The sequence below is a fragment of the Polypterus senegalus genome, chromosome 17 (assembly GCF_016835505.1).
Source record: "Polypterus senegalus isolate Bchr_013 chromosome 17, ASM1683550v1, whole genome shotgun sequence".
Lineage (NCBI taxonomy): Eukaryota > Metazoa > Chordata > Cladistia > Polypteriformes > Polypteridae > Polypterus > Polypterus senegalus.
The window spans coordinates 17,090,153-17,112,680 of NC_053170.1; the positions used below are offsets into that span (position 1 = coordinate 17,090,153).

At 40.9% G+C, this 22,528-nt stretch overlaps 1 long non-coding RNA gene across 1 annotated transcript in view; it reads right to left on the reverse strand.

Annotated features, from left to right (window-relative positions):
* The window catches only part of LOC120517413, a 52,343-nt gene continuing 29,815 nt past the window's right edge, over positions 1–22,528 (reverse strand). The window contains exons 3-4 of the long non-coding RNA XR_005631028.1: positions 4,366–4,469; positions 1–168 (exon numbers count right to left, since the gene is read on the reverse strand). This is a non-coding gene — a long non-coding RNA (uncharacterized LOC120517413). The remainder of the gene's footprint in view (positions 169–4,365; positions 4,470–22,528) is intronic.

Sequence of the window (22,528 nt, forward strand, 5' to 3'; positions counted from 1 at the left end):
TGTCACAAAAATGTACAAAATCAGAAAATAAAAATAGATGAAAACTAAACACAGGAGAACTCACCAACCTCCTCGTACATTCAATGAACCGCAAGGGACTTTGGGCTATCCTCATCCTGCTGAAAAGTCAGGTGGTCCTGCCACAAAACACATAACCTAAAAACATATCTAGATTTAAAAAAAAAAAAAACTAAATAAACAACAATTTTAACCTTCACAAAAGAAGGCAAAAATGAACAAAACAAGAAATAAAAACAGCATTTGAACCCCAGCCAGGGGAGGAACCCAGGCTGGAATAAAACATGTCTACTCCTGGACTGAGTGTACGCATAAGTCCACATTTCAACACTGACTTTGGTTTAAGGTTTGAGGTTTTTATTTACACTAGAAAACATGAAATTTGCGTTCTCAAGTTCCATACAATTACCAACAGAAATAAATTAAAATAAAGCAAACCGAGACAAAACAGGCTAAAGCTTATCCAGGAATTCTAAAATAATTACGTCATTTGAAAACAGATTCTTTGCTAACTACTTTTAGCAGTTTGATAGTGTGTTTTTACTTAAAGTGGTTATATGATACTTATGAAAAACTCTATATGTCTGGAATTTTTTATTGTCTCCAAAAGTTCTTATTTGCAAAAAAAAAACATATGGCACTAGAAAGAAAATTAGTTTCTGGAGCGATTTCTGTGAGTTTGTAAAGCAACTGTCCTCCATGATTTCCTGCAGGTGAGTGCTGCATGCCATGGTGGTCTGTCATCAGGTGAGATGATTTCCAGTTTTGGCAACATTGCCCATGACACACACACACACACACACACACGTACTAAATCATCTATGTCAGCCCCGATACATTTAGCTTCATGTCTGGTAATCTGCTGGAGCTTTTTGGTTTGTCAAATTACTAAATCAGGAAATGAAACTGACATTTAATTGGCACACCAAAATGAAAAAACATACAAACAAAATAGTATAAAAAGAGCAATAAATTATGTAACCCGTCAACACCTACTATAAAACAGAACACAACTAGAAAGCACTGACTGATGTTTTAGATGCTGATAGTTGATTTGGACCATTCTTGCAATTCTTGAGTTAGCATAGACAGTCCTCACTGGCAGACATTTTAAAACCTGCTGTCTCCTTCAGAAATAAACTGTCGGTGTCTTCCAGCTTTGAATTTGTCCTGAAGGGATGATAACTTTGATTAAGGAGTATCTCACTTACCAGCTCCAAAACACATGCCAGCCTCTCGCTTTATTCTGTCTCTCCCAGTCCTGTAATTATCTTGCATTGCAAATATTGCTTTTTGCTGTTTGTTAAATAAAACTCATTACTTTTTACTTATGTGATGTGTTAAGATAGGAATAGAGATTTATTTATATAAGATGAAGCTTTTAAGTGAATAAAACTGTGCAAACAAGACTGTATTGTGGAGCTGATAAGGCAAAGCTGGCACTATTTTTGAGTGTGGGTATTTAAACAGGAGTTTAACAGCCAGATGTCTTTTTGGACAGAAGGATACTTCAGAAAGCACATAGCAGTGACTATTTGAATGACAAAGTGTTTTTTCAAACAAGAGATAATAGTGGGATACAGTACATGCAAATAAACTGAAAAATATTGGGAGATGAGCAAATACAAAGATAGTTCAGGAATTTACGGTGGCCCTGAAGTGCTATGCGCAAAAACAAATTGAATCAAATCAGAAAACAAAAAAACAAACTGGAAACACAAACACAAATAAGAAAATGCAAAGCCAAACTGAATACACAAAAACAAATCAGAAAATGCAAAAACAAATTGAATACGCAAAAGCGGTCCGTGTACTTTTTGGTATTTGAAATTTCATTTTAGAAGCAAAAACGAAAAAACGAAAATAAAAGGAATTTTTAGATTTTGATTTTTGATTAAAGAATAAAATGAGGGAAAATAAGGTATTTTGTAATTCAGTGGTAACAAATAGTCATAAACTTAAAATTACACATACATTTCTGGATTTATTTGTGATTCAAATAACGAAAGTGTTATAGCTCAAAAACAACAAAACCAACGCATTTTCGTTGTCTGAAAACGGAGGTACTTCTTCTTCTGCGCGATTTTTGAAGACACGTGCGAACCTCCCAACGTATTCCTCACAAGACATCGATCAACAGCCTTGAAGTTACACTGCAATGGCATCAGCAGAGGATGGACCGTTACGTTGTTTTTCAGAACAGTAAAAGAGTGACACTCCAGGACGAGGACACTGAGTCGCATCTTTCAGGTAAAAATACAAGCTTTGCAAACTTTGCTTCATTGATGTAACAGCTCTTATATGAACATTATTGTTGTTACTTACTGTGAAACAGCCAACATTTGGTGATTTCATTTACTAACAGTAAGTCTGGCAATTTTTAGAGTTGCTCATTGACTTTTACCAGCTACTATAGCTAGTAAACGTTTCGAGTATTAACAGTGAGCAAAAGTGTAACACGTTAGTAGAGCGACTTGATTTACAGAAAGTTTTCTTAACATGTGTTACATTTGTCAGTGAGGAACCATTCACACATTTACACACATTCAAAATGCTAGCACTATAAAAATTGCCAAACTTAGTGTTAGTAAATGAAATCACCAAATGTTCGCTGTTTCACAGTAAGTAATAACAATAATGTTCATAAAACAACTGCTACATCAATGAAGCAAAGTTTGTATTTTTACCGGAAAGATGCGACTCCATTTTTCTGCAGTCATGTCCTCGTCCCAGAGTGTCACTCTTTTACTGTTCTGAAAAACAACGTGATGGTCCATCCTCTGCTGATGCCAGTGTAACTTCAAGGCCGTCGGTCGATGTCTTGTGAGGAGGACGTTGGGAGGTTCGCACGTGTTGTCAAAAATCATGCAGAAGAAGAAGTACTTCTGGTTTCAGACAACGAAAATGCGTCTGTTTTGTTGTTTTTGAGCTATTACACTTTCATTATTTGAATCACAAATAAATCCAGAAAAGTGTGTGTAATTTTAACTTTATGACTGCTATTTGTTATCACAGAATTACAAAATACCTTATTTTCTCTCATTTTATTCTTTAATCAAAAATCAAAATCTGAAAATTCCTTTCATTTTCGTTTTTTCGTTTTTGCTTCTAAAATGAAATTTCAAATACCAAAAAGTACACGGACCCCCAACAACAAATCACAATCGTAGTCTTTGTTTTGTTTGCATGCTGCTTCATTTGCATGTGTTGTTTTTGCTTTTCCAATTTGTTTTTGCATTTTCTGTTTTAGCGTCTTCCATTTGTTTTTGTGTTTTCTGATTTGTTTTTGCATGATTCCATTTGTTTTTGCGCATTTGCACTTCAGGGCCACCGTAGTAATTAGTAAATTGTATAAGATTTCCTCTCAGATGAGTAAGAAGATATGAAACAGGTGTTGGAGACCTTGTAGTCAACATGTTACTGTATGTAGCTAAAAGTAGCTTCACAGACAAGTAACAAGACCGTTGGAAGTGTTCAGTTGCCTGATTTTGCCTGATGCAACGTGAGTTCCAGCAGAAACACCAAGAGGGACACTTCTTTGACATGTTTGTTAGCCTAGCCACCTGCATAAAACTGTGCCAACTGTTTAAAAGCATCACATCTGGCCTAAAAAGACAAAGTCTGCAACTAAAAGCCAATCAACCACCTCACATGAAGCTTACTGTGTGACTCTGATTTGAATCATGCAGGTTATATGTTTTCATACAAATATTTGCCTTATGCCTGGCTTCTTTAGAAATAAAAATAAGTTTACATTGAAATAAAGTGTTGATATTATCTCACTAAAACTGCCTTGTTGTTTGCTAATGCTAGGAATCACTGGGGGCTCAGAGGTTCTAAGGGATGAGCGACTGATATTCTTGTCCAGGTTCTATAGGATCCTAACCGAGGTGTTAGGAGGACAATATAATGAGGAGATTCCTGTTCAGGTTAGCATAAAATCCTAAGGACCCCGGCCCTGGTAGGAATGGTCCAATCCTTGAAGTGGAGGTAACATGACAGTATTGTTAAGGTATTTAGAGGTTCAACCCTTGTAAGGATGGAAAACTGTGGACGGGACTGGTCCCAGTAGAGTGCTGCCTGCTGTTGCTAAGGTATTCAGAGGTTCAGTCCTTGCAGTGGTGGCAAACTGGACTAGCACCAGCAGCCTGCCACTGTTAAGGTACTCGGTGGTTCAGGATTAAATCGTTTAAGGAATGGAAAACTGAAAACAAGGTTGGATTCCAGAGGTACAGTAAATATTTGGAGTGTATGTGTAACAAGGCTAGTAAGCTCAGCAATATCATTAAGGCATTTGTAGGATTAACTTGATTGCCAATACAAAAGAATCTTAGGAGGCTAAAGTACCTTTTGTGGACACTTTGATGAAAAAACGGGTGTGATGAGAACTTCATTATGAACTTGCTGCAGTGCTCATTGAGATCTTCAGGTCTTGCCTTGGGGTAAATCTACTGGAAAAGTGAAAACAAATCTTCATTATCCAAAAGAGATCCTTTCCTCAATTCTAAATGCTGTTGACAGTAAAACCATGCCTTGACTCAATTCTGGCTTGTGCTATTAAATTAAATAAGTTAATTTATATAGCATGCATTGAAGCAGCTCAAAGACTTGACTATAATAATGACTAAACTGATTGTTTTTTTTGGTCTATGTTCACTGTCTGCAGGGGCACATGCAAGCAAGCATTTCATTGTACAAGGTACTTGTACTTGTACACGTGATAATAAAGAATTGAAACTGAAATTAAACAGAGTTACAAAAAAAGGTAAAAGTTAAAAATGCCTTTAGAAATGCCAACTATATTCAACCAGATTAGATTAGATTAGCATTTTAGATTAAATTACATTTGCAGCCTCCACGATTTAACAATAATGCTCTTCTTACAGGTTTGGTACAAATTCTATATTTTTTGAACTTCGGCACTGGGATGTGACCTACCAAGACCCGGATGTTCAAACTGTTCTTTATAAAGCTTCCAGTTAATCAGAAATGCATCTGCAAGAATTATTACAAGAGCAAGAAAATACAAACACATAACTTCAGTTCTTAAGTCCTTACATCCATGGTCAGGATGGTGTAATATTGATAATGTGCAATGTAACATGGTGCTTAGTCTGGTGGTCCTAAAGCTTATTTTTGGTCTCATCAGACCACCGAAACATCTTTCAGCTGACTTGAATCCTTACACTGGCTCCCAGTTAAGTTTAGGGCAGATTTCAAAATCCTCCTTTTAACATATAAAGCCTTAAATGGCTGAGGTCCGGCTTACTCGTCTGAACTTATCATGACTTCCAAACCTGAGCGCACATTAAGATCTCAAGATGCCGGTCTGGTTATGATTCCAAGGATTAATAAAATAACAGTGGGAGGTTGAACTTTTAGTAACAGGGCCCCTAAACTGTGGACTGGTCTGCCTGCTGCTGTAAGAGATGCCCCTTCAGTCTCAGCTTTCAAATCCCGGCTGAAGACTCACTACTTCAGTTTAGCACACCCTGACTAGAGCTGCTGATTAGCTGTACGGACTGCATCTCTGTTGTTAGTCATTAGCATTAAAACATTAGTAACAAGGGGCTTCACCCCCTGCTCACTTCACTCGCCAACCACCCTGCCTGTGCTACACGCCAGCCACTTTGTGTCTCTGCCGTTCGCGTATGTGGATTTCACTTTCAACAAGCAACAAATCTTTTAATTCTCGTGGATACGCCTCTTCATTGGGAAGAAACTCTACTTTTCCCTGATGGCAACATGAATTAGACAATCCACAAGTCTCCAAATTAAACTTTAAAGCCTTACAATATCTACATACTTCTGTCATATCACCTATGTCCATATATTCATATTCTTTTCGCTGTTCTGTTATTTCACTGAGTAATAATTTTCATTTGTTAGCGCTCATGCAATCTTTACTATCAGTTTTATAAGAGCTGAGAGCACATGAACTGTGTCTGACAATAGCATTCACACGAATGAGAAATGATTGTACCGTGTGTGTGTTTGTAAATGTTTGAGAGGAGGGCAGGACTTTTCAAAATCTCTTTGCAAAAAGTCTTGTCTTGCGGGACATGAAATTATCTCTGAGAATGTCTCGTCGCAACATTTCCTTTTATAATAGAAAGATATGATAGTAATAATTTGTTACTAACCCTTCTGTTTCTCTTCTCCGTACTCAAAGGTGGCACTTGGTGCCTCTGCCCATCTGCCAAGTTGTTCTGCCTGCCTAAGGTAAAGTCATCTCTGATGGAGGATCACTGGAATCATCGGGTAGAGGGGTCCTTTCTTCGGATTGGCTGGCCCAGCGCTGAGTCAGCTGTGAAATGGCCAATAGGGGGAGGCAGCTTGATGGCCGCGGTTTCCAGGACTCTGAACAAATCCAAATCCTATTATTTGATATCATCCATCCATTATCCAACCTGCTATATCCTAACTACAGGGCCATGGGGGTCCGCTGGAGACAATCCCAGCCAATACAGGGCGCAAGGCAGGAAACAAACCCCGGGAAGGGCGTCAGCCCACCGCAGGGCGCACACACTCACACACACACACACACTAAGCACATACTAGGGACAATTTAGAATCGCCAATGCACCTAACCTGCATGTCTTTGGACTGTGGGAGGAAACTATTTGATATCATCTATTGTTGAATTCTGCTCTGTACTTGTAATATTTCTATTGCATTATTCTATTGTATTGTGGATTACTTGTGTTCTATTCTGTGTTGTATTTACCCCCTTTTTTTTGACACCCACCTACCTGGAAAGGGGTCTCTCTTTGAACTGCCTTTCCCAAGGTTTCTTCTATGTTTTTTTCCCTACAAGGGTTTTTTGGGGGGGGAGTTTTTCCTTGTCTTCTTATAGAGTCAAGTCTTGGGGGCTCTCAAAAGGCAGGGATTGTTAAAGCCCATTGTGGCACTTCTTGTGTGATTTTGAGCTATACAAAAATAAATTTGTATTGTATTGTATTGTACCTGTAATGTCATTTTTCACTTCTTTTTCACCCCTGTCTTTTTCTGCTTACTTATCTCAGGGCAGCCATGAACATCTATGTGATATATCACAGTTTCCCTTTCACCCCATTTACACCATTTAACTTCTCTCCCTTACCATTTATAACCAGTTTGTAACATGTAGTCCTTATTGTGTAAAGTGTTCCTCAAAACCTTAATAGTTACTACAATATACCTGTGGTTCTCTTTTGAATAACATGCCCTTATGCTGCTACCCAAAATAATAAAACATTCTGAATTACTCTAAAACAATAGACCCAGTTTCAGACAATGCACAGCTTACATCTCATGACACCGGACTGGTAGGCGAGCCATTAGAGCACCTCTGCTGCTCAAGAGCCACTCACGTGTTTCTACACATGTTCTTGCTTTGCCCTCCTGTTCTCCCTTCCTGGCATGCTATCTGTCAATTTTAAGTCCTCATTTCTGAGTCTTTCAATTCCTTTTCACGCCCATATCATAATTATATCTGATGGCTCTGTTGTTTGGGCAAAATAATCAGATAGCAACAGGAATATCAGATGTAACTACTCTTCACTTTGCATGCCATCCCACTGATCCCACATAGCTGTTCTGTTTGCATCTCAAAGACAGTGTGAATATGCAACCTCCAATCCTAAAAAAGGTCTAAAAAGAAGGCAGAAAATAAGCAGACATGCTGAACATTCAGTCCCAAAGTCACATTATGAAAATGGGCAGCACGGTGGTGCAGTGGTAGCGCTGCTGCCCCGCAGTTCGCTTCCCAGGTCCTCCCTGCATGGAGTTTGCATGTTCTCCCCATGTCTGCAGTCCAAAGACATGCAGGTTAGATGCATTGGCGATCCTAAATTGTGCCCTGTGGTGAGCTGGTGCCCTGCCTGGGTTTGGCTCCAGCAGACCCCCATGACCCTGTGTTAGGATACAGTGTGTTAGATGATGATGACTGACATTAGGAAAACTTTTGTTTGTCTGTGTGTGGTTTACAATAACTCCTCAGTGTAGTTTTTGAGGTAATAGGGCAAGAGTGCTAAATCTGGGTGGGGAGAAGGCAAAACAAATCCAATTTGAAATATAGTGACTAAATCCAATGACACAAGCAAAAAAATAAATTACAAAAGGTAGAAATTCCATAACAATACTCACCAACCTCAATGACACACTCTACTGGATCCATCTTCTCAATGTCAATGTAAAGGCTGAGGGCGGGCCCAACGTAGCAACATCATCATAGCCCCACCTCTTGGGGTTCCACTCAAAAATGAAAAGGAATGGATTCAGACTTAAATACAAAATTACAGAGCACCTAAAGCAGCGATTCTTAACCTTTTATGAGTCATAGACCCCTTTAAGAATCTGATGAAAGCTATGGACTCACTTCCCAAGAAATATTCACATAAACACAACTTTCTATGCAATGAATATAATATAATTTTTTTATTGAGATTTGACTGTCTCATACATACAGGATACGACATACACAAAGTGTTATTAAACTTTACAGTAAACAACCTAAATAAAAAAAAACACTTGTTTTGTCTTGGTAGAGTAGTATTTTACTCTACTTTCCCTATTTGCATTATTAATATGTCGCCTTTGTCAGAGTGCCTCACATCTCACAGACTTATCACTGTTTATAAGGTATTGTACTTTATAACTTCTCCCCACCTTCCCTTCTACATTTAGTAGTATCTCTATTATAAAAAAAATCCTGAAGAGAAACAGTAGGGTGACGAGACAAGTTCTTCACGTTAAGATCACGGAAGACACTTAAAAGACCCGCGAGACTAAAGAGACTGGCCACAGAGCGTCTCACGAGGACCTTAAACATGAGACTTTGTGCCAAGAGATTGACCCAGGATCGTCTTGCGATGAAGTAGAACAGTGTAAGGCAACCTTTTTCGAGTTGCGGCGCACTAAGCCTAAAAAGTTTCTCTCGCGGAGCACCTGAGGGACTGCCCATAAATAAACTCGTGACGACACAATCTATGGACAATCGCCAATAAAAAACAGTTAATTTCACAAGTTTGAAAGACATTTGATTAATAAAGGAATCAAAGGATAAATCTTAAATTTAATTAATGTGAACGTTGAAATTGTTTTTCAGCACATATTAGATTGATGCGAGAATCAGTTTTCGAAAGACAGACGTGCATTTCCTTGTCGATCATTTGAAGTCTCTTGTGTTTCTTAGACTTCATTTCTGTAAGTGTTCTGTTATCTGTTAGCGCCCTAGGAAATTCCACGGCGCACCGGTTGCCCGACAATGACGTAGAACATGAGATTCTTGCAAGACACGCCCTACTTACAAAAAATAAGAGCACAGGCAGCTACACACTCAGTCGTGTTTTGGCTTTGAGCACACACAGATCCGGGGAGCTCAGCGCATATAAATGTGCATATAAAGGACAGTACGTTATAAATGAAATGTAGATGAGTAAGCGAAGAACAAAGCAGCGCGGAGAAAAGAGACGCAAAAACGTTGGAGAGACAAAAAGAAAAAGAATAATCTAGGTGCAAATTCAGAAAATAAGGAAAGTAATTATCAGCAATTTGAATGGGAAAAAAAACGCATGTCCAATCCAGTCGTTGGCGCTGTACACATGCAGAGCACGTTAGAGGTTATAAAAGCAGTGGAATTCGAAAGGCTCAAAAAAAATGTTGGCATGATACACATGTGGAAAAAGTTAAAGGATATGAAAGCAGGAAAATTAGAAAGTATAAAAAAAAGAAAGTAAAGATCGCAGGAGCACAAACAAATGGAAATTATTACTTGAAAAAGGGAAAATAATCACCAGGGACCAGGAGCCTCATGTATAAACGGTGCGTATGCACAGAAACGTTGCGTAAGAACTTTTCCATGTTCAAATCGCGATGTATGAAACCTACACTTGGCGTAAAGCCACACACTATTCCATGGTACCTCATACCTTGATGTACGCAAGTTCTCCGCTCGGTTTTGCAGACTGGCGGCACCCAGCGTCAAAGCAATGGTACTGTTCCTGTGTGGTTACACCTTATTTTCCTGACGCGGCTTTATAAATACACCGAAACTAACCGCATATTGTTTATTAGTGTAATGCATCTGATTGTAATTAACTTGTAACAATATAATGGTAGAGGGAACAGCCATACTATTCCAAATACCATAACTGCTTTAGCGTTGTTACTCTCACTTCTTCTTCTTCTTCTTCTTTCAGCTCCTCTTGTTAGGAGTTGCCACAGCGATCATCTTTTTCAATATTTCTCTCACTGCACCACTCAGAGTATTTATATCACTGTATCTGAGTGTGAATCACAGCAGCAGCTGATCGGAAAGGGAATTATCGGTATACAGCTTCAAGGACACGCTGTCTCAGCCACTGCAAAATGTTTTAAAGCCTTTCCTGTACGGACCTCGCGGTTCAGAAACAGAAACGATATCATTTATAAGGTGAAATTCAGCAAAATATGTTTATTAAATTATACACATAAAACTTTAACTTCATTTAAATAATCTATATTCTTCACTGGGAGTGTTGTGAAGGATAGAATAATTAAACATGTACTACGAAGATATTTCAATGTTCTTTAAGCGTTTTGAAGAATCGCTAAGCTTACAGATGGCTTAACGTCTATTACAGAGCTGATTGTATGGCGATCGGTTACTTGGGGAAAGAAAAGCACTGACTGCAGTGGCGGCTACGCCAATATATATTGAATATAAAACAGAAAGAGAAAATAACAACACAGCTAAAAACACAGCGACAAATTTCGGCAAAAGTTAAATGCTTGTGTCATGAGCACGAGGCGGCTATGCAGTGTCAGCAATGGACGTGCCATCCACTGTGCATAAGCTACCTTACTGGCGGGCGAAGGAGCCACCGATTCTCCCTCTGCCCAGTGCCACCACAAGCCTAGAGCCGCCCCTGATTGTACTGCTGCAATAAATTATTTCATCAAGTGAAACACATGTTTAATAACGTGCTTTAACTCCTATCATCATGAAAATGATATCACGTATACATCTCAGTATTTTAGTTATTCAGAGAACTGTAATATTACGAATGTAATGATTCTGTGTCCAGTTGGAGGAAGAGAGCGGTTTAAAAGCAAGTAGTGATTCACACACATAGAGCACATAGAAGATCAAATACAAAACAAAGCATTTAACGTGCTACTTTAATTACGATGTGATTTGAGAAACTGGTTAATTAAACGATTTTAAGATGAAGTTTATGATGTTCTACTTTAATGACAAAATAAACTACGTGATTAAAGTGGAAATGTCGAGATTGAAGTTGACATTTCGTGCTTTTTCCTCACTGTGTGCCTTTTTTCTCTGTACCCTAATAAGCTTTCATATGACACTCAGACAGTGGGCTTACAACTCGGCTTTTCACGGCGACTTTGATATGTGACTTCTTTTTTATTTCCGGCACTGTGCGATTTGTGAATGTGAGCTTTCAAGTTTCTCCAACACGCTATGTCACTCGATCAACTTCCTTTTGTTGATTATACCACGGTTTATTTGAACAAATAGTATGTTTTTCATTTGCCTCCACTTGGTATTCGCTGAAATTCTTATATTTTCCCCCGTGCTTTTCCCATTGTCTTTTCACAGAAGGCTGCGCTTAAGGGCGATTTATATTGATTTGCATATTCAAAGAGGCGTAATTCTGGGAGGATTTGGGCGTTACATAATACGCGTGCACAGCGTTAGTTTTCACGCTGATCGGGATTTATGTAGCGGAAGAACGTGGAAGTTGGAGTACGCACAGATTCCTGCATCTGGATTTTTCTGTGTGTAAACAAATTTCGGCTTTTGTGCTTACGCCATGTTATAGTGCGAGTTCTACGCACGGCGTTATACATGAGGCCCCAGGTGTCATTGAAACAAAAGCAGGATAAAGAGAGGTCAGAAATGAAAGTCAAAGAGTAGAAAACAAAGTAAAATGTCATAAAGAGCTAAAAAAAATAAGGGGGCAAACACACGCAGAGCAGTTTAGAGATAACGAAAACTAGAATTCAAAAGACTCCTAGAAACACATGCAGAGCAAGATACAGAATATGAAAGCAGAAAAAAACGCCAGTGGCAAAAAAAAAGAAAGTAAAGATCGCATTAGCACAAAGAAAGAGAAATTATTACTCAGAGAAATAACAAAAAGGCGAATAGAGATCGAATATATGGACACAGGTGATATGTCAGAAGTATGTAAATATTGTAAGGCTTTGAAGTTTAAGTCAGAGAATTTCAAAAACGGAGTTTACCACACATGCATTTATTGGTTACTTGGCAAAAAAATGTATTAACTGCTGATGATGAAGATCATTTTGTCTGTGCTGAAATTCCAAACAGAGAAACCTACCCTGAATCACGGTACAAAGTCATTAAACACATTTCTCACTGACCTCATTAATAAGATTTAGCACATTAGAACTCGATAGATTCCAAATATTGTTTTACAGAAGTTCTGAAATAAAAGTGAAACTAATGAAATAGCAACAATTCAAAGAAAAAATTTTTTAAAAGTGTTCATCCGGAAAAACAAAAACAGGGGTTGGTGAGCGAAGTGAGCAGGGGGTGAAGCCCCCTAGTTTAAATAAAAGAAAGTCTTCATAATTATTATATTTTATTCAAGAACACTGTAATAGCCTAATAAAAGGTGTGCAAAATTGAAAAAAGTAAACTCATGGGTCATTTATTCTCACTCCTTAAAAAATACAAAATGAACTGAACATGAACAAGTTCAAAATTGAAATGGTGAACAATGAATGTGAGTTTATTCATTTTAATCTGTGTGGGCAAGAAATAGGATTTTTTTTTGATTGTGTAACTTTAGCGGCTCTATACAAAATACATAAATACTAAATAATAAATAAACATGAAAATATTAAGAAAAATTACATAAAAGAAAGGAAAACAGAAAAATAATTCAAAACCAACAAAAATAACAATTAAATATATACTAAACATAAGCCTGGGAGCAAACTCTCACTATAGCATAACAAGTTCAGTCTTCATTCTCAACATTTTGTTTTGGGAATGGCAGAAGGTTGCCAAGTGTGAGAAAATGAGACACATCTGGTGATGGTGACAGTGCAATCAGTGGACCAAAAGAGACTCCAGGAAGCTGTTCACAGTAGATAGAGGCTGCAATGAACTCACTTCGACCTGCACGAAGTACAAATCTTAGGCGACAATGAGAAATCCTTACTGCTGTGGAAATAAATGGGGCCACACATGAATAACCACCGGCAGATGTCACCAAGGCCAAGCTCCCCAAGTTTAAGAGACTGAAGGGGCGGGGGGCATAAAAGGTGGTGCTGGTAGTGCAATTACTACAGTCCCTGGCAAGGTTTTGGATATTCTTGTTGATTTTAGGGAATCACAACCAAGTTTCTGCAGTGTACCTTAACCCATAAAAAGTCCCAGTATCTCTTGTGAGCCAAATCCAGTATATTGTATATCTTCAAGGCCTGAGCGTTCTGACATCACTTACTTGTATGAAGACAGTAGTTCATGGACCGTAGTGGGCTGACATGTACGGTAAACAGATAGATAGTGTGGAGCCGACCCGGACACAGACAGGCGGACATGTTGTTACTCACCACCACACATTTATTATGTACAATAATATTTACAAATAATGGTCACTCAGACCCAGTCCCATGTGCACAAACCCCAATATTCAGTTCTGGCCACTCAATGCCTTTCTTCAGGCCGCCTCCACTCTCCTCTCTTGCCTCGTCCTCTTCACCCGACTCTAGCCTCGAAGAGGGAGATGGCCCCTTTTATCATCTCCTAGACGAGCTCCAGGTGGATCCCGGCATTCCCTTGTTGGCCACGCCCCAGTGTGGCAGAAGTGCCGGCTGTTCAGCTTTCCGGGGGCCCTTCTAAATCTTCCCCCCAGCACTTCCTGGTGGGGCGGAAGTGCTGAGAGAACAGGTCCCCAAGGCATTGGGGCGCCTCCTGGTGGTGACCACGGGCCCCTGCAGGGTGGGGCTTCCATGCACTTAACCCGTGGCCCCCAAAGCAACCAGGAAGGCGGCCACCACGTGATCCAGGGCGGGCGCAGACACACCTCACGGCGTCCCGGCCGGGTCATGGCCCCTGGCATCCCTGACAATAGATAGATACATAGATAGAAAGAAGGGCACTATATAATAGATAGATAGATAGATAGATAGATCTCAATCCTAATGGCCCTGGGGGTTTCAGATTCCACAAGTCCAAATGAGTTCCTTCCAGACTCAGACCTATCAAAGTGAATGAGTAAGGCAGCACTATCTCAGTTCCAATCTACTTGAGACACCTCACAAAGGTCCATCATTCAGTCTATTCTGATGGGATTAGTTTGACACCAGGAGGTGGGGTGACGTAGTAATTAGTGGAGTCATTTTTAAATTGCCCAGATCTATAAACTTGTATGGACTGCATGTTCATGACTATGTAAAGTTTATTTTTGTCTTATATAAACAGACCATAAAAAATAACCCCAGGTTAAATTAGTCCCATGCAAATCAATACGTCAGTAAAATGTTGTCATTTGAGCGGACTGAAATTACAGAGGTCCTCTGGTAATAATAATTTAACCCAGTGCCTGAAGAGGAAAAAAAAGAACTGTTGTTACTCCTTGCGCGTGGTATATAGTTGGGGTCTGAAGATGCATTGATATGCACAATTTACATCAAAACTAGGTGGTGATGGGGGATGTCCTTCTTGGAGGTACAAACAGATATATTGTTGTTATTTATAAGGGCTGCTGACAACACACACAATACGCATACAATAACTACTGGTCCTCATATGGTAAGAGCAGGGAAGTGCCAGTAGAGGTCCACTTCAAGCACTAATGTTATCCCACCCCCTGGTGTAAAACTTTGGAGCAGCAGAAACAGATGATGAGCTCTCTTTTTCTCTGCTGTTTGCCACATCTGTGTCTGTTGCTATGCAACATTAATTATGCAGCAAGTCACATGGTTGGAGGGGCTGGGAGTATAAAAAGGAGAAAGTTGCATTAAGTCACAGAGAGTTTTTCTCCCCCTGCCTCACCCATCACGTGACTGCGATATAATTGGATCCCAGACCAATCCCTGACATGTAGTCCCAGCCTTTCCGCTGACCTGGGATACGTCCCTGATTCCTCCTTTTGGTGCTCCCCTTCTTTTATTTCCCCCAGAAGTTACAGGCAACAGGAAGTGTAGTCAGTTTCTGACAGGTATGGGTATTTGTCAAGGATTATTGTCTTGACGGTATTGCACAGAGGCCTAGCAAAGCACTGACTGGTTCAGTAATGCGTCTGTAACAAGGTGCGTTGTTCAGCAGTGACTTTCTCACGCGGTACCCAAGTAATTACAACAGTATACACCTACACCAAGGGATCAAAAAATGAAAATGATGAAGGCTGAAGGCCGACAGGCAACCCAGACCAATGACAGAGACCTCCCACAGCAAGCTGGCCGTAAGGATAAGGACAGCTGACACACTGTAGTCCAGGAAGATGAGCGTTTTGGTGAACAAGTCCTGACCAAACCAGCTGGCACAATGGAGGTATACATGGAAGGTGAAGTCAGCTTGAGTCACGGTGTACAGACAGGGTGGGGGAGCACACTACTATATCTCAGAATTAGACTGCCATACGCGCACACAATAGCAAGGGAAAGTAAAGACGTATGACAGCGTCCAGATTTTGGTACAGACACTGCAGGTCCTCTCATCAGCGTCAAGAAGCACACACAGAGTTTATAGCTTTACGGCAAAGATTTTAAGTTCTGGTGTGTCATAGCCATCGAATGAATGGTTGCATGTGCAGATATGAAAGACGGGCAGCTTTGGTAGTGAAAGAGATATGGCAGACTGAAGCAAAGTCATATGGTGTCCTGCAGGTCTAGTGAACTGAATATTTATAAATCTACTAGAAAAATTCTACAGTTTGAGGATAAGTATGTAAATATTAGTATTGTGTAAATATGAAAATGATGAACTTTCTATTCTAAATTCTATTCTATTTCTGAGTTTGTATTCTAATTTTGTCATTAATAGAATATGTATGATCAGAAATCACTGCGGTGGGCTGGCGCCCTGCCCGGGGTTTGTTTCCTGCCTTGCGCCCTGTGTTGGCTGGGATTGGCTCCAGCAGACCCCCGTGACCCTGTAGTTAGGATATAGCGGGCTGGATAATAGATGGATGGATAATCAGAAATCAATGGAGTATTGTAATGAAAGAGTGGAATTGTGGGATAAGGGATGAATGAAGGGGCTGGGCCTTGGGTGGGTATATATGAATGAAGAAGGGGAGCATTTAGGAGTCCCAAATTTGATTTTATTTTGCTGTTTTTTTCCTGTGGTTAGATCTTGTGGAATTAATGAATTTTATAATAAATTCAATAAAGTTGTTATTTTAAAAATAAAAAAAAAACCTCTGAGCTCAAGCAGCACGAGCAGTGGATCCTCAGTTTGCACAGCACTGAAAAAAGATGCCTTACATGATGCCCTTCTGAGCTGTTTTAGAGAGAATTTAGACTGGCAGGGGAAGCCATTTCAACCATGTGATATGCAGTAAGCAGGAACTAAGCTAATAACAAAATTCACCATCTGATTTGATCTGAAATGCCATCTCAGTGGGTTTAGCAAGGTTTCTGTCCTTTAGAGTGATAATTAGCCATAATTCTCACACTCCAGAATTTTTTGAATACGACCTGTGCTACCTGTCTTCGATGGGTTTAAATCTAAGTCATCAAAGTAGCCCTCAGCGTTAATGTTTGCAGTGCACCATACAATGCATATCCATCCATCCATCTATCCATTTTCTAACCCGCTGAATCCGAATAGGGTCACGGGGGTCTGCTGGAGCCAATCCCAGCCAACACAGGGCACAAGGCAGGAACCAATCCTGGGCAGGGTACAATGCATATGTCACTGTTATATGCCACTTGGTATGAGATTTGTAAAAGTAGTATTATGTTTGTGATGCTCCATCTGTTGGAATGACAAATGGAGTGCATTTTATTACTAGAAATGTTTGTGATGCGCCATCTGTTGGAATGACAGGGACACAGCAACTACACAGACACATCCTTTTCGTAAGGTGGATGAAATTATAAAGACACTGACTTTCACAAATGCATGATCATAGGCCTCCTCAACACTACTAGATTTCTGAGTCAAAAAGAAGACATTTCTTTCCATTTTCTCCTTTCATCCTCACTACCCCAGGCATTTTCAACCCTCAAAAAAGAAGATTTCCGAAAACACAGCCTCGGTGTTATAATGTGGATGGGAGAAAATATGGACTCTAATCACACTCTGATTTGTCAGTGTATATTATGTGTTTGGCTCCTACTCATTGTAATGTCTCATTCCCTGATTGGTGACCTTTCACAGAAGAAAGTCACAATTCAACACAGAAGACATAGAATAGCTGCTTTATGGCACTTCTCGTGTTGCTTACCTGTATCCATCTTGCAAGCAGTTGGGGGCGCTACTGAGCCCCAAATCACAGACACAATGTCACCCAAAACACACCTCTGGGTCCAAATAAAGGTTTTTGTTTTTAATTTGTCACCAACCTTCCCAGGTGAACACAGCCAATAAATACACACCACTATACTCTTCTACTTCTTCTGCCCTTCAAGTGAATGCCACTCACTGCCTCTGGACTCTCTGGTGGGCTTCATTTAACCCGGACCTGGCAATGTTTCCGGGGCATACAGAAACCAGGCCAGTCTTTCCCTGTCTGCACCCTCTTGCAGCACCCAAGAGCCCTGACATGACCGCTCTTCTACACTCCAACTCCCGTGCAACCCTGCGAGAGTCCTAACTGGAACCACCCTGGAGGGACACTGCTACCTATCGTGTAGGGGAATGAACTGCCTCAGTTGCCCAATTCATCTATTAACTTTTTACCCCAACTGGGATAATAATTATTAAGAATCCTGGCTGGACTGCAGCTCCTTCAAAGCTGTTTTTCCATTATGGCCTGCCAGCCAGGTATGAGGTCACGCGCCATTCCTGTCAGGATGCCAGTCCATTTGCCTTGGCACCTAAAATCTCAATTATGTTTCTCTACAGTTTAAATGCTGCATACATGCGCAAAAGGCAAATAATTTACCAATTGCTACATTTTTGAGATAAATCCCGTGGTCCCCACATATACCTTCCCTTCAACGATATTCCTACCAATGTAGGCATGCCCAGAGTAGGCAAACATCTGTGTCTTGTGTGTTTTCCAGTCATTTTAGATTGGATGGTGATGTTTTCATAAACAGTGTGGGGACGCTAGTGTGGACAGAGATTGGTTTGGCTTAAAACACCATTTTGAAATTAAAATGTAGTAGTTTAGACAAAGCAATAGAGTGTTGTGGCACAAATAGAGGGGTGGAAACATCTGTACAACATCAGGATGCAGCAGATTTGATAAAGTTATGTTATGTTATGATAGAAAAAATACTGCAATAATAAAACCTGAACCATAACATTGGATTTCTGCCATCCCAAGCATTAGTTCCTCTTTTGTTTTATACTCCATGTTTTATAATTCTCTCAGTCAGTCAGTCATTGTCCAGCCCACTATATCCTAACTACAGGGTCACGGAGGTCTGCTGGAGCCAATCCCAGCCAGCACAGGGCACAAGGCAGGAAACAAACCCCGGGCAGGGCGCCAGCCCACCGCAGGACACACACAAACACATACCCTGCACACATTAGGGACTATTCAGGAACACCAGTGCACCTAACCTGCATGGCTTTGGACTGTGGGAGGAAACCCACGCAGACACGGGGAGAACAGGCAAACTCCACACAGGGAGGACCGGGGAAGCGAACCTGGGTCTCCTTACTGTGAAGCAGCAGCGCTACCACTGCGCCACCCTTATAATTCTGTTACTTTCTTATTATTTTTTTGCCGTTATATTATGTTAAGATAGTAAAAATACTGCAATAGTAAAACCTGAACCATAACATTGGATTTCTGCCGTCCGGAGCATCAGTTCCTCTATTGCCTTATACAGCATGTTTTACAATTCTGTTATTTATTTGTTTATTTGTTTTCATTTCATTTTCATGAGAAGAGAACTCAAATAAGAAATGTAAAGATTTTGTTAAAATCAGTAAAAAAACAAATTTACATTGAAAACAAGCTTGGTTTGGACTGTCGTGACCTACCATACAGCGTCATAGTTAGCTTGGCTATAACAGTTGCGGTTCCACTGACACAAAATAAAAAAATTGCAAAAATGTTACACATGGCACATAATGTACTACTGAGTCACTAATATGGTAGCAGGAACTGAAAGACTAATAAAAACTGAGCACGTGGTGCTAAATCCCCAGCAGACCGTAATATCAGGCTGGCAAAGAAAAAGCTACATAGAGGCGTCATTGTGGCAACCATAAGAGCTCATTTCTCTCCGCTCAGACGTGAGTCCCTGCCTAAATAAAACTAGTCTTTAAACAGCAACAAAAATGATACAAACCTGAAAAAAAAGAAAAGAAATGTGGTCAAAGCAAAAAAGAGGAGCATGATAAACAGAACTGGCTAAAGAGCACACAGGAAGATAATCTTCGATGCGGGTTCAGCTCCATGCTCCCACCTCCTTTTTAGGAGCCTCTTGAACCCGACACCGTCAGTAATGTAACCAGATGAGCTGGACAATGAGGACACCAAACGTAGCAAGGTGAAAGGTGTAAAGTGCAAAAGTGCTTTTATTAAAAACAGTCAAAACCAAAACAGTGCTCAAATAAATAGTGCAGTCAACACGTCAATAAATGAATAATCCATAAAAACACGTGGAGGTTAAAATAATCCAATACGTACGATCTTAAAACAATGGCTGGAAGCAGTCCTTTTAAAAACAAAACCTGGTGCCTTGCTTAGATGGCGGCTCCCCCTGTTTCTCCCATCCAGGCCCTGCACCCGGGGAGTCGCCCTACCTGCTGCCCACCACCTCCTTCTGGTTTGGTGTCCTTCCATCCCTGGCTACATAGAGCTCATCCAGACCGAGACCAGGGTGCTCACACTGGGGCTTCCAACTCCCAAGCCTCAGACTCCCACTGCCTTCTGTAGTCTGCCGTCCTCGGTCGTGGTCACTCCTGCTCCTGTGCAAAACTCAGCAGGAGTGACCCCATCCATCTGCCCCCTCGGCTGCCGGCCAAACCCCCCGCTAGGGCTCACGTCTCCTAGCTGCTTCTCCTTCTTACAGCGAGCCTGTTCTCACTCGCACACGCACTCATGCACCAGCTCTCAGCTTCCCCTTCTTCCTCCTCTAACCTCCGATCTCTCTTTTCCGATCAATCTCTCCTCCCTCCGCACTTGCGCTCCTAGTATATATAATGGGGACATGGCACATGTGTGGCGATTAGCAGCCGTGGAAAAAAAGAATTTGAAAACAGACAAAACACTGAAATGCCCCAATTTAAAACACAGTCAGGAGAAAGCGCCAGTCGTTATTCTTTATCTAAATCTCCGAAGAGGCAAAAAGCACCATATCAGTCTTTTTACAAAGAAAAAAGTGTCCTCTGTGCTCTGTTTACACAATCCATTGATTAGGTCACTATTCTTTAAAAGGAATTCATTACAAATTCGGAAAACTTTTAACATGATTGGTTACGCCTAGTCATTTGTTTAATGGAATCTTGGAAAGTGAAAGGATGCCTGATTAGTGGAGAAGAAGTGTACTGGTGCCGAAATTTAAGAATAAGGAGGATGTGCAGGACTGCAGAAACTACAGGGGGATAAAATTGATGAGCCACAGCATGAAGTTATGGGAAAGAGTAGTGGAAGCTAGGTTAAGAAGTGAGGTGATGATTAGTGAGAAGCAGTATGGTTTAATACCAAGAAAGAGCACCACAGATGAGATGTTTGCTCTGAGGATGTTGATGGAGAAGTTTAGAGAAGGCCAGAAGGAGCTGCATTGCGTCTTTGTGGACCTGCAGAAAGCATACGACAGGGTGCCTCGAGAGGAGTTGTGGTATTGTATGAGTAAATTGGGAGTGGCAGAAAAGTATGTAAGAGTTGTACAGGATATGTACGAGGGAAGTGTGACCGTGGTGAGGTCTGCGGTAGGAGTGACGGAGGTGGGATTACATCAGGGATCGTCTCTGAGCCCTTTCTTATTTGCAATGGTGATGGACAGGGTGACAGATGAGATTAGACAGGAGTCCCTGTGGACTATGATGTTTTCTGATGACATTGTGATCTGTAGCAATAGTAAGGAGCAGGTTGAGGAGACCCTGGAGAGGTGGAGATATGAGAGGAGAGGAATGAAGGTCAGTAGGACCACCACGACAGAATACATGTGTGTAAATGAAAGGGAGGTTAGTGGAGTGGTGAGGATGCAAGGAGTAGAGTTGGCAAAGGTGGATGAGTTTAAATACTTGGGATCAACAGTACAGAGTAATGGGGATTGTGGAAGTGAGGTGAAAAAGAGAGTGCAGGCAGGGTGGAATGGGTGGAGAAGAGTGTCAGGAGTGATTTGTGACAGCAAGAGTGAAAGGGAAGGTCTACAGGACAGTAGTGAGACCAGCTATGTTATATGGGTTGGAGACGGTGGCACTGACCAGAAAACAGGAGACAGAGCTGGAGGTGGCAGAGTTAAAGATGCTAAGATTTGCATTTAGGGTGACGAGGATGGACAGGATTAGAAATGAGGACATTAGAGGGTCAGCTCAGGTGGGACTGTTGGGAGACAAAGTCAGAGAGGCGAGATTGCGTTGTTTTGGACATGTGCAGAGGAGAGATGCTGGGTATATTGGGAGAAGGATGCTAAGGATAGAGCTGCCAGCTAAGAGAAAAAGGGGAAGGCCTAAGAGAAGGTTTATGGATGTGGTGAGAGAGGACATGCAGGTGACGGGTGTAACAGAACAAGATGCAGAGGACAGAAAGATGTGGAAGAAGATGATCCGCTGTGTAAACCCCTAACGGGAGCAACTGAAAGAAGAAGAAGAAGAAGGTTACACCTAGTTGCTAACAGGACATGGCAGATGTTGATACCTTAGATGACCACAATTTGATTGATAATCCTGTTTGCTTAGGATGTACATGACATTTTAAATGTATTATTTTTATTCTTATTTTAGGAGATGTGTGAATTTCACCACGTGCACCCTGTTTCTTGTGGTTTAAAAAGAACAATGGCCTTTATATATTATGATTCAGCTCGGTACAAAAAACAGGAAACTTAGTACTTTAGAAGAAAGGTTATGCCATAAATATAACATTTTATCTTACGGAGTTATATAAATTAACAAGAAATACATTTCCATCCATCCATTATCCAACCTGCTATATCCTAACTACAGAGTCAAGGGGGTCTGCTGGAGCCAACCCCAGCCAACATAGGGCACAAGGCAGGAAATAAACCCTGTGCAGAGCACCAGCCCACGAAAACACACACCATGGACAATTTAGAATCGCCAACGCACCTAACCTGCATGTTTTTGGACTGTGGGAGGAAACCCACGCAGACACGGGGAGAACATGCAGACTCCACGCAGGTAGGACCCGGGAAGCGAACCCAGGTCTCCTTACTGCGAGGCAGCAGTGCTACC